This window comes from Staurois parvus, unplaced genomic scaffold (assembly GCF_062004578.1).
Source record: "Staurois parvus isolate SC_StPar_1 unplaced genomic scaffold, SC_StPar_1.0 ptg000849l, whole genome shotgun sequence".
In the NCBI taxonomy this organism is placed as follows: Eukaryota; Metazoa; Chordata; class Amphibia; order Anura; family Ranidae; genus Staurois; species Staurois parvus.
Genome location: NW_028318645.1, coordinates 127,936 through 141,022, shown reverse-complemented (window position 1 = coordinate 141,022; position 13,087 = coordinate 127,936). Strand labels below are relative to the sequence as shown.

The 13,087-nt window shown below is 51.1% G+C and overlaps 1 protein-coding gene across 1 annotated transcript in view; it reads right to left on the bottom strand.

Moving 5' to 3' along the window:
* The window catches only part of LOC149443548 (uncharacterized), a 99,575-nt gene that overhangs the window by 67,498 nt on the left and 18,990 nt on the right, over positions 1-13,087 (bottom strand). The window lies entirely within an intron of this gene.

Sequence of the window (13,087 nt, the reverse complement as noted above, 5' to 3'; positions counted from 1 at the left end):
GAAGAACTACTCCCCCCATGGGAAGACACTTAGTCTGGACTCAGGGAGTTACAAATTCTATCTCCTGACTCTCGGGACATGTAGTTCCGGGCGCAGTGCATGTTGTTTTCTTACATTTATCCCTGTTGCAGGCAAGCAGCAGGGTTACTTAAGAAAGTGATTGGTAGACTCCGGGGGGGGGGCGGGCAGGCTGCAGCTGGGCACGCTCAGTGCCTGTGATATTTGTTCAGACAGCACACTTCCCCCCTCCCTCCCCGCATAGACGGGGGAGGAGAGAGATTCTGTCTTGCTCCGCCTCTTCCCGCCCCTCTGCTCTGTGACTGCCCCGTGGGCGGGAAATTTGAAAATCCATCCGGTTGTACAATTGGCGATGTCTGAGCCTGCAGAGAGCAGCCTGGGGGTGAGCGATCTCTGCTCTACCATGGAGCTTTCCCCACCTCCTTCCCTTCTCTCCTTATCTACCTCCCCCCTCCCTGTTCTTCCAGCAGCTTCACACTTCACTATTCCATGTCCAGTTAGCAGCTGAGCTCTGACATAAGGGGGGACTCCGCTGAACTCTGACGTAAGGGGGGTGGACTCCGCTGAGCTCTGACGTAAGGGGGGTGGACTCCGTTGAGCTCTGACGTAAGGGGGGTGGACTCCGTTGAGCTCTGACGCAAGGGGGGTGGACTCCGCTGAGCTCTGACGTAAGGGGGGTGGACTCCGTTGAGCTCTGACGTAAGGGGGGTGGACTCCGTTGAGCTCTGACGCAAGGGGGGTGGACTCCGTTGAGCTCTGACGCAAGGGGGGTGGACTCCGTTGAGCTCTGACGCAAGGGGGGTGGACTCCGTTGAGCTCTGACGCAAGGGGGTGGACTCCGTTGAGCTCTGACGTAAGGGGGGTGGACTCAGTTGAGCTCTGACGTAAGGGGGGTGGACTCCGTTGAGCTCTGACGTAAGGGGGGTGGACTCCGCTGAGCTTTGACGTAAGGGGGGTGGACTCCGCTGAGCTCTGACGTAAGGGGGGTGGACTCCGCTGAGCTCTGACGTAAGGGGGGTGGACTCCGCTGAGCTCTGACGTAAGGGGGGTGGACTCCGCTGAGCTCTGACGTAAGGGGGGTGGACTCCGCTGAGCTCTGACGTAAGGGGGGTGGACTCCGCTGAGCTCTGACTTAAGGGGGGTGGACTCCGCTGAGCTCTGACTTAAGGGGGGTGGACTCCGCTGAGCTCTGACGTAAGGGGGGGGGACTCCGCTGGACACTGACGTAAGGGGGGGACTCCGCTGGACACTGACGTAAGGGGGGCACTCCGCTGGACACTGACATAAGGGGGGCACTCCGCTGGACACTGACATAAGGGGGGCACTCCGCTGGACACTGACATAAGGGGGGACTCCGCTGGACACTGACATAAGGGGGGGGACTCTGCTGGACACTGACATAAGGGGGGGGACTCTGCTGGACACTGACATAAGGGGGGGGGACTCTGCTGGACACTGACATAAGGGGGGCACTCAGCTGGACACTGACATAAGGGGGGACTCCGCTGGACACTGACATAAGGGGGGGGACTCTGCTGGACACTGACATAAGGGGGGGGACTCTGCTGGACACTGACGTAAGGGGGGGGGGGACTCCGCTGGACACTGATGTAAGGGGGGGGAATCTGCTGGACACTGATGTAAGGGGGGGCACTCCGCTGGACACTGACATAAGGGGGGCACTCCGCTGGACACTGACATAAGGGGGGCACTCCGCTGGACACTGACATAAGGGGGGCACTCCGCTGGACACTGACATAAGGGGGGCACTTCGCTGGACACTGACATAAGGGGGGCACTCCGCTGGACACTGACGTAAGGGGTAAAGATGGGGACTTTTATGCAAGGGGGGACTCTTATGTGAACATGGTGCTCATCCTGACTGCTGCACTCTCTATGTTTTGTTTTGTACTTACTCCTGGCCCCTGCACTCTCTATGTTGTGTTTTTGTACTTACTCCTGGCCCCTGCACTCTCTATGTTGTGTTTTTGTACTTACTCCTGGCCCCTGCACTCTATATGTTGTGTTTTGTACTTACTCCTGGCCCCTGCACTCTATATGTTGTGTTTTGTACTTACTCCTGGCCCCTGCACTCTCTATGTTGTGTTTTGTACTTACTCCTGGCCCCTGCACTCTCTATGTTGTCTTTGTACTTACTCCTGGCCCCTGCACTCTCTATGTTGTCTTTGTACTTACTCCTGGCCCCTGCACTCTCTATGTTGTGTTTTGTACTTACTCCTGGCCCCTGCACTCTCTATGTTGTGTTTTGTACTTACTCCTGGCCCCTGCACTCTCTATGTTGTGTTTTGTACTTACTCCTGGCCCCTGCACTCTCTATGTTGTGTTTTGTACTTACTCCTGGCCCCTGCACTCTCTATGTTGTGTTTTGTACTTACTCCTGGCCCCTGCACTCTCTATGTTGTGTTTGTACTTACTCCTGGCCCCTGCACTCTCTATGTTGTGTTTGTACTTACTCCTGGCCCCTGCACTCTATACATTGTGTTTGTACTTACTCCTGGCCCCTGCACTCTCTATGTTGTGTTTGTACTTACTCCTGGCCCCTGCACTCTCTATGTTGTGTTTGTACTTACTCCTGGCCCCTGCACTCTATACATTGTGTTTGTACTTACTCCTGGCCCCTGCACTCTATACATTATGTTGTATGTAGACCTGACTAAGATGTTCATTGTCCCAACAGTTGCTGGTTGGAATGAAATTCTTCTTTAAGGTCGGCTCATTAAGGCAGTCCATACATTACTCATATTGTTCATCCAATCAGTGGGCTGAACAGAAAACAAAATGATCCAATCCTGGAGGACACTGGAGCTTGATTTGTCTGCTCAGCATGTGCTTGTACTGAGCACCCAAGTGCTCCCATGTGCATCAACCTTCATATTCTCCACCCTGGCAAAGTCATTTCATGCTATAAAGGGACATCCATCCATTGACAGTCCTTCGTGATAAAACGTCTCATTCAGTAATAGTAGAACAATAAACACCGGATTTATATATGGTTTGGGTTCCATTATTATTTTTATCAGGACAAGTAGATTGTCATGAGGACAAGTAGTTTCGGCCCCCGATTTAGTCCCTTGGACAAATAGTTTTTTGAAAAATTTCCACATCGCTGGGACTGCTTAACGTTTAGTACATTTTCATGGTCCTGGGTCCTCGGCTTGCTGGATCAGAAATCCCCTTTTCTCTGTTGGGTTTGTTTGGTCTCTGAACTGGTTTTGATGAGTATTAGATCTGCAGACAAGGAATGATAAATACGATCCTTCCTATGACTTGTTTGCTCTGAGGCCGTGCTGTGAGGTCAATGTCGGCTCATCATGAGGTCCAGGAAGGGGAACTTGATGACTTTTGATTGGAGTTGCTGGATAATCAGGATAATTGCCCGATATCCGGCTGCAAGGCTCCAATCTCCGGCAGCCTGCTGACTGACAGGAGTGATGTCACTGTCACTCTCTTCAGTAAGAGAAGGGATTGGATTGGATAGCAGGAGGATGCTGCTGGTAGAGCAGAGAGAGCTTTGGGGGAGGACTCTGTTCTCCTCCCTCCAATGGCAGCTCAGTGTGGGTAGGAGGGGGGACAACAGGGGGAAGACCTTTGGTTGCCAAATATACTGTAATACCCAGGACATTGTACAGAGTGGCGGTGGGTTCCTGGTGTGCTGAATTCCAGCACCGGGCACTGCCAGAGCCTGTGTCATGGGAAGGTATAGGACTGTCTCTGAAAGATGTATAGCACTGACCCCTGACTACCTTTTAGTCTATGCTGAGCATACAGACCTCCTTTAGAAACAAGTGCCCACCAAGGGGTGAAGAACTGTCCTTCATTCCACCTGGACAATATTATTTGACCGGTGAGATGGTAAGAAGGTGAAGGTCGCCTTCTTTTCTTGGCTGGAGTTCTGTAAGGAGGTCTGAAAGTAAGTTCAGGTAGGAGGACCATCATAGACCAACAGCCCCCTCCCTAACTCAGCGACTCCCTGAGCCATAGTACCTCCTCTTCTCTCAGAGATCTCCTATCAAGGACCCAAAGCCCTTCAGCTACTCTACCCCCTCAGAGAACTTGGGATCCACTATCCTCCAAGGGGCCCCAAAGTGCTCCATCCTCTGTACTCCCAAAGAGACCCCTCAGCTCCCCTTCATCCATCAGAACCCTTAGAGGACCATATTACTAGAATTTATCTTCACAATGAGGAGAATGTTCCGGCCCCAGAAGTGGGGGAATGTTCTGCCCCTGAAGGGGTTAATCTGGGTTCCCACACTATATATGTGTATATCATCTGCTGGAGATAAAAGACGTCACAGTGACTATGGAGGAAGAGGACGGACATGACTATGGAAGAAGAGGACGGACATGACTATGGAGGAAAAGGATGGATGTGACTATGGAGGAAGAGGACGGACGTGACTATGGAGGAAGAGGACGGACGTGACTATGGAGGAAGAGGACGGACATGACTATGGAAGAAGAGGACGGACGTGACTATGGAGGAAGAGGACGGACGTGACTATGGAGGAAGAGGACGGACGTGACTATGGAGGAAGAGGACGGACGTGACTATGGAGGAAGAGGACGGACGTGACTATGGAGGAAGAGGACGGACGTGACTATGGAGGAAGAGGACGGACATGACTATGGAGGAAGAGGACGGACATGACTATGGAGGAAGAGGACGGACATGACTATGGAGGAAGAGGACAGACATGACTGGAGGAAGAGGACGGACATGACTATGGAAGAGGACGAACATGACTATGGAGGAAGAGGACGGACATGACTATGGAGGAAGAGGACGGACATGACTATGGAGGAAGAGGACGGATGTGACTATGGAGGAAGAGGATGGACGTGACTATGGAGTAAGAGGACTGACATGACTATGCAGGAAGAGGATGGACATGACTATGGAGGAAGAGGACGGACATGATTTTGGAGGAAGAGGACGGACATGACTATGGAGGAAGAGGACGGACATGACTATGGAGGAAGAGGACGGACATGACGGGGGGTTACTGGGTGTAATAGAACATAGCATCTTATTACCTCCTCTGCTGCCACTTCCACCGTCTTCCTGCTGGTTCTTACTGTATGGAACTTCCTGTCTTTATTCCAGATGACTTCCTGTCTGTACCTGACATCACTTCCTGTCTGTACCTGACATCACTTCCTGTCTGTATTCCATAGAGACCTTCTGTTTGGATATAAGTGAGATCACCACCTTGTGGATTTCAGAGGAACTGCAGAAACAATTGAGTACTGTCTGTGATACTTTTTTTAATTTGCACTAACATACAATTTTGAGGACAAGCTTTCGGGGTATGTCCCCTTATTCAAGGTCCGAGCGGCACTGCTTGGACCTTGAAGAAGGGGACATACCCCGAACGCTTGTCCTCAAAATTGTATGTTAGTGCAAATAACAAAAGCATCACAGACAGTACTCAATTGTTTCTGTCACAAGTGCACTAATACGGCTACAATCATCTCAAGCAAAGAGGAACTGCAGAAACATCTCAGAATATCCATTCCTGTATTATATCTACCTTACAGGGCTACCAGGGAAGTTCAATAATAATAATAATAATAATAATAATAATAAATAGCTCTCATATTTAATAAAGATATTTTATTACATATAGAAAAGTCTTAAAAACACAGAATACAAAAACCAAATGTATAGTTAATAAAACAGATAACACCAAAACTGATCCTTTTGTTGAAAAAAATGCAAAAATAATCCTAAAGTATAAAAATAATATCAATCCACTGATAATGAAGATGTTAGATATAAATGACAAGGATGTAATGGTCACAGAGGAATGGTGGTGGAGATCTCTCACAGTAAGAACACTTCCTTGAATGGTTCTATAAATAAAGAATGAATCCTGGAGGGAATAAAGCTGTAAAGCAATAAATAATATAGAAACTGGGCCATCCACTTCATCCATAAAGACATTGTGATTGAAGATCTTCTAGATCACATAGAAGGAGGACTCATCCATGATTTCATACATTTGTTTTGTCCTCCCATCCTGGGAGGACATCATATGAAGTCCTCCAAGTCTAGTGGCTCTGCTGTATCTTGATATGTCACCTGCTGTGTCCACCAGATGACAGATCATTGTACCAGGCCAGCCCAGTACCATGTGATTGCTATGACCAATCACAGTGATCACATGACAGTTGTACACAATGAATGGCTTTCATTCATAACCATCCATTGTGTACTATTGTGATGGTCTCTGTGATTTGTCACTGGCTCACTACCTCTGCTGGAAGTTTACTCCAAGCATCAACTACTCTTTCAGTAAAATAATACTTTCTGAGATTAGTTGTGAACTTTCCTCCAGTTAGTTGGAGGTCATGTCCTCGTGTTCTTCATTTTGCTTTCATATTGAAAATCCTGCCCTCCTGAACCTTCTTCACTCCCTTGTTGTATGTAAAGGTTTCAGTCATGTCTCCCCTTTCCCTTCTCTCCTCCAGACTGGACATGTTACGTTCCTGAAGTCTCTCCTGATATCACTATTTGTATTCCCCGTCTCTGGACTCGTTCTATCTTATCACCTTTATGTAAGTGAGGTCTCCAGAACTGGACACAGTATTCTACATGAGGTTGCTGGTGACCCCTCTAGTGATAGAAAGATCTATATAGAGGAATCAGGACCTCCTTCCTCCCGCCGGTGACCCCTCTAGTGATATAAAGATCTATATAGAGGAATCGGGACCTCCTTCCTCCTGCCGGTGACCCCTCTAGTGATAGAAAGATCTATATAGAGGAATCAGGACCTCCTTCCTCCTGCCGGTGACCCCTCTAGTGATATAAAGATCTATATAGAGGAATCGGGACCTCCTTCCTCCTGCCGGTGACCCCTCTAGTGATAGAAAGATCTATATAGAGGAATCAGGACCTCCTTCCTCCTGCCGGTGACCCCTCTAGTGATATAAAGATCTATATAGAGCAGCGGTTCTCAACCTGGGGGTCGCGACCCCTTTGGGGGTCGAACGACCATTTCACAGGGGTCGCCTAAGACCATCGGAAAACACATATTTCCAATGGTCTTAGGAACCGAGACACCGCTCCTCTGTCTCAGGCGATCTGTGGGCAGGATGATATGCTGCCCCTGTAACCTGGCCACACCTCCGGGATTACTCAACAGCTCCGCCTCCTCACCGCTGAATGGCCACCGGAACTGTAGCTCAGGAGAGGCACACAGGCGGCCAATCACCGGCGAGGAGGTGGAGCTTGGAGAGGAGGAGCCGAGCGGCAGCACGCGGAGATCAAAGAAGATCGAGGGAGCTGCAGGAGCAAGTGAAGAGGAGAGCGGCCAGAGAAGGAAGACAGCTGACAGGTAAGTGCAAATTTTGCTGCTGCAGCCAGGTATGCAGGCTGTAGATGGGAGAGGGAGAGAGCGAGCCCAGGCTGGAGCAGGAGTCAGCAAGGTAAGTATCATTGGTGTCAGTGGAAGGGATAGTGCCCCATCATTTGTGTCACTAATACCAACGATGGGGCACTATTCCTCCCCCCACTGACACCAACGATGGGGCACTATTCCTCCCCCCCACTGACACCAACGATGGGGCACTATTCCTCCCCCCACTGACACCAACGATGGGGCACTATTCCTCCCCCCACTGACACCAACGATGGGGCACTATTCCTCCCCCCACTGACACCAATGATGGGGCACTATTCCTCCCACTGACACCAACGGTGGGGCACTATTCCTCCCCCCACTGACACCAATGATGGGGCACTATTCCTCCCCCCACTGACACCAACGATGGGGCACTATTCCTCCCACTGACACCAATGATGGGGCACTATTCCTCCCCCCACTGACACCAACGATGGGGCACTATTCCTCCCACTGACACCAATGATGGGGCACTATTCCTCCCACTGATACCAATGATGGGGTACTATTCCTCCCACTGATACCAATGATGGGGCATTATTCCTCCCACTGACACCAATAATGGGGCACTATTCCTCCCCCCACTGACACCAACGATGGGGCACTATTCCTCCCACTGACACCAATGATGGGGCACTATTCCTCCCACTGATACCAAAGATGGGGCACTATTCCTCCCACTGACACCAATGATGGGGCACTATTCCTCCCACTGATACCAATGATGGGGCACTATTCCTCCCACTGACACCAATGATGGGGCACTATTCCTCCCACTGACACCAATGATGGGGCACTATTCCTCCCACTGACACCAATGATGGGGCACAATTCCTCCCACTGACACCAATGATGGGGCACTATTCCTCCCACTGACACCAATGATGGGGCACTATTCCTCCCACTGATACCAATGATGGGGCACTATTCCTCCCACTGACACCAATGATGGGGCACTATTCCTCCCACTGACACCAATGATGAGGCACTATTCCTCCCAATGACACCCACAATGGGGCACTATTCCTCCCACTGACACCCACAATGGGGCACTATTCCTCCCACTGACACCCACAATGGGGCACTATTCCTCCCACTGACACCAATGATGGGGCACTATTCCTCCCACTGACACCAATGATGGGGCACTATTCCTCCCACTGACACCAATGATGGGGCACTATTCCTCCCACTGACACCAATGATGGGGCACTATTCTTCCCACTGACACCAATGATGGGGCACTATTCCTCCCACTGATACCAATGATGGGGTACTATTCCTCCCACTGATACCAATGATGGGGCATTATTCCTCCCACTGACACCAATGATGGGGCACTATTCCTCCCCCAACTGACACCAACGATGGGGCACTATTCCTCCCACTGACACCAATGATGGGGCACTATTCCTCCCACTGATACCAATGATGGGGCACTATTGCAGGCTGTAGATGGGAGAGGGAGAGAGCGAGCCCAGGCTGGAGCAGGAGTCAGCAAGGTAAGTATCATTGGTGTCAGTGGAAGGGATAGTGCCCCATCATTTGTGTCACTAATACCAACGATGGGGCACTATTTCTCCCCCCACTGACACCAACGATGGGGCACTATTCCTCCCCCCACTGACACCAACGATGGGGCACTATTCCTCCCACTGACACCAATGATGGGGCACTATTCCTCCCACTGATACCAATGATGGGGTACTATTCCTCCCACTGATACCAATGATGGGGCAATATTCCTCCCACTGATACCAATGATGGGGCATTATTCCTCCCACTGACACCAATGATGGGGCACTATTCCTCCCCCCACTGACACCAACGATGGGGCACTATTCCTCCCACTGACACCAATGATGGGGCACTATTCCTCCCACTGATACCAATGATGGGGCACTATTCCTCCCACTGACACCAATGATGGGGCACTATTCCTCCCACTGATACCAATGATGGGGCACTATTCCTCCCACTGACACCAATGATGGGGCACTATTCCTCCCACTGACACCAATGATGGGGCACTATTCCTCCCACTGACACCAATGATGGGGCACAATTCCTCCCACTGACACCAATGATGGGGCACTATTCCTCCCACTGACACCAATGATGGGGCACTATTCCTCCCACTGACACCAATGATGAGGCACTATTCCTCCCAATGACACCCACAATGGGGCACTATTCCTCCCACTGACACCCACAATGGGGCACTATTCCTCCCACTGACATCCACAATGGGGCACTATTCCTCCCACTGACACCCACAATGGGGCACTATTCCTCCCACTGACACCAATGATGGGGCACTATTCCTCCCACTGACACTAATGATGGGGCACTATTCCTCCCACTGACACCAATGATGGGGCACTATTCCTCCCACTGACACCAATGATGGGGCACTATTCTTCCCACTGACACCAATGATGAGGCACTATTCCTCCCAATGACACCCACAATGGGGCACTATTCCTCCCACTGACACCCACAATGGGGCACTATTCCTCCCACTGACACCCACAATGGGGCACTATTCCTCCCACTGACACCAATGATGGGGCACTATTCCTCCCACTTACACCAATGATGGGGCACTATTCCTCCCACTCATACCAATGATGGGGCACTATTCCTCCCACTGACACCAATGATGGGGCACTATTCCTCCCACTGACACCAATGATGGGGCACTATTCCTCCCACTGACACCAATGATGAGGCACTATTCCTCCCAATGACACCCACAATGGGGCACTATTCCTCCCACTGACACCCACAATGGGGCACTATTCCTCCCACTGACACCCACAATGGGGCACTATTCCTTCCACTAACAACAATGATGGGACACTATTCCTCCCACTGACACCCACAATGGGGCACTATTCCTCCCACTGACACCCACAATGGGGCACTATTCCTCCCACTGACACCTTCGATGGGGCACTATTCCTCCCACAGACACCCACGATGGGGCACTATTCCTCCCACTGACACCCACGATGGGGCACTATTCCCCCCACTGACACCCACGATGGGGCACTATTCCTCCCACTGACGCCAATGATTGGGCACTATTCCTCCCACTGATACCAATGATGGGACACTATTCCTCCCACTGATACCAATGATGGGACACTATTCCTCCCACTGATACCAACGATGGGGCACTATTCCTCCCACTGACACCAATGATGGGTCACTATTCCCCCCACTGACACCAGTGTTGGGGCACTATTCCTCCCACTGACACCAATGATGGGGCACTATTCCTCCCACTGACACCAATGATGGGGCACTATTCCTCCCACTGACACCAATGATTGTACACTATTCCTCCCACTGATGCCAATGATGGGGCACTATTCCTCCCACTGATGCCAATGATGGGACACTATTCCTCCCACTAATGCCAATGATGGGGCACTATTCCTCCCACTGATACCAATGATGGGGCACTATTCCTCCCACTGACACCAATGATGGGGCACTATTCCCCCCACTGACACCAATGATGGGGCACTATTCCTCCCACTGACACCAATGATGGGGCACTATTCCTCCCACTGACACCAATGATGGGGCACTATTCCTCCCACTGACACCAATGATGGGGCACTATTCCTCCCCCACTGACACCAATGATGAGGCACTATTCCTCCTCCCCACTGACACCAAAGATGTGGCACTATTCCTCCCACTGACACCAATGATGGGGCACTATTCCTCCCACTGATACCAATGATGGGGCACTATTCATCCCATTGATACCAATGATGGGGCACTATTCCTCCCACTGATACCAATGATGGGACACTATTCCTCCCACTGATACCAATGATGGGGCACTATTCCTCCCACTGACACCAATGATGGGGCACTATTCCCCCCACTGACACCAATGATGGGGCACTATTCCTCCCACTATTGCCAATGATGGGGCACTATTCCTCCCACTGATACCAATAATGGGACACTATTCCTCCCACTGACACCAATGATGGGGCACTATTCCACCCACTGATACCAATGATGGGACACTATTCCTCCCACTGACACCAATGATGGGGCACTATTCCCCCCACTGACACCAATGATGGGGCACTATTCCACCCACTGATATCAATGATGGGACACTATTCCTCCCACTGACACCAATGATGGGGCACTATTCCTCCCCCACTGACACCAATGATGAGGCACTATTCCTCCTCCCCACTGACACCAAAGATGGGGCACTATTCCTCCCACTGACACCAATGATGGGACACTATTCCTCCCACTGATACCAATGATGGGGCACTATTCATCCCATTGATACCAATGATGGGGCACTATTCCTCCCACTGACACCAATGATGAGGCACTATTCCTCCTCCCCACTGACACCAAAGATGTGGCACTATTCCTCCCACTGACACCAATGATGGGGCACTATTCCTCCCACTGACACCAATGATGGGGCACTATTCCTCCCACTGACACCAATGATGAGGCACTATTCCTCCCAATGACACCCACAATGGGGCACTATTCCTCCCACTGACACCCACAATGGGGCACTATTCCTCCCACTGACACCCACAATGGGGCACTATTCCTTCCACTAACAACAATGATGGGACACTATTCCTCCCACTGACACCCACAATGGGGCACTATTCCTCCCACTGACACCCACAATGGGGCACTATTCCTCCCACTGACACCTTCGATGGGGCACTATTCCTCCCACAGACACCCACGATGGGGCACTATTCCTCCCACTGACACCCACGATGGGGCACTATTCCCCCCACTGACACCCACGATGGGGCACTATTCCTCCCACTGACGCCAATGATTGGGCACTATTCCTCCCACTGATACCAATGATGGGACACTATTCCTCCCACTGATACCAATGATGGGACACTATTCCTCCCACTGATACCAACGATGGGGCACTATTCCTCCCACTGACACCAATGATGGGTCACTATTCCCCCCACTGACACCAGTGTTGGGGCACTATTCCTCCCACTGACACCAATGATGGGGCACTATTCCTCCCACTGACACCAATGATGGGGCACTATTCCTCCCACTGACACCAATGATTGTACACTATTCCTCCCACTGATGCCAATGATGGGGCACTATTCCTCCCACTGATGCCAATGATGGGGCACTATTCCTCCCACTGATGCCAATGATGGGGCACTATTCCTCCCACTGACGCCAATGATGGGACACTATTCCTCCCACTAATGCCAATGATGGGGCACTATTCCTCCCACTGATACCAATGATGGGGCACTATTCCTCCCACTGACACCAATGATGGGGCACTATTCCCCCCACTGACACCAATGATGGGGCACTATTCCTCCCACTGACACCAATGATGGGGCACTATTCCTCCCACTGACACCAATGATGGGGCACTATTCCTCCCACTGACACCAATGATGGGGCACTATTCCTCCCCCACTGACACCAATGATGAGGCACTATTCCTCCTCCCCACTGACACCAAAGATGTGGCACTATTCCTCCCACTGACACCAATGATGGGGCACTATTCCTCCCACTGATACCAATGATGGGGCACTATTCATCCCATTGATACCAATGATGGGGCACTATTCCTC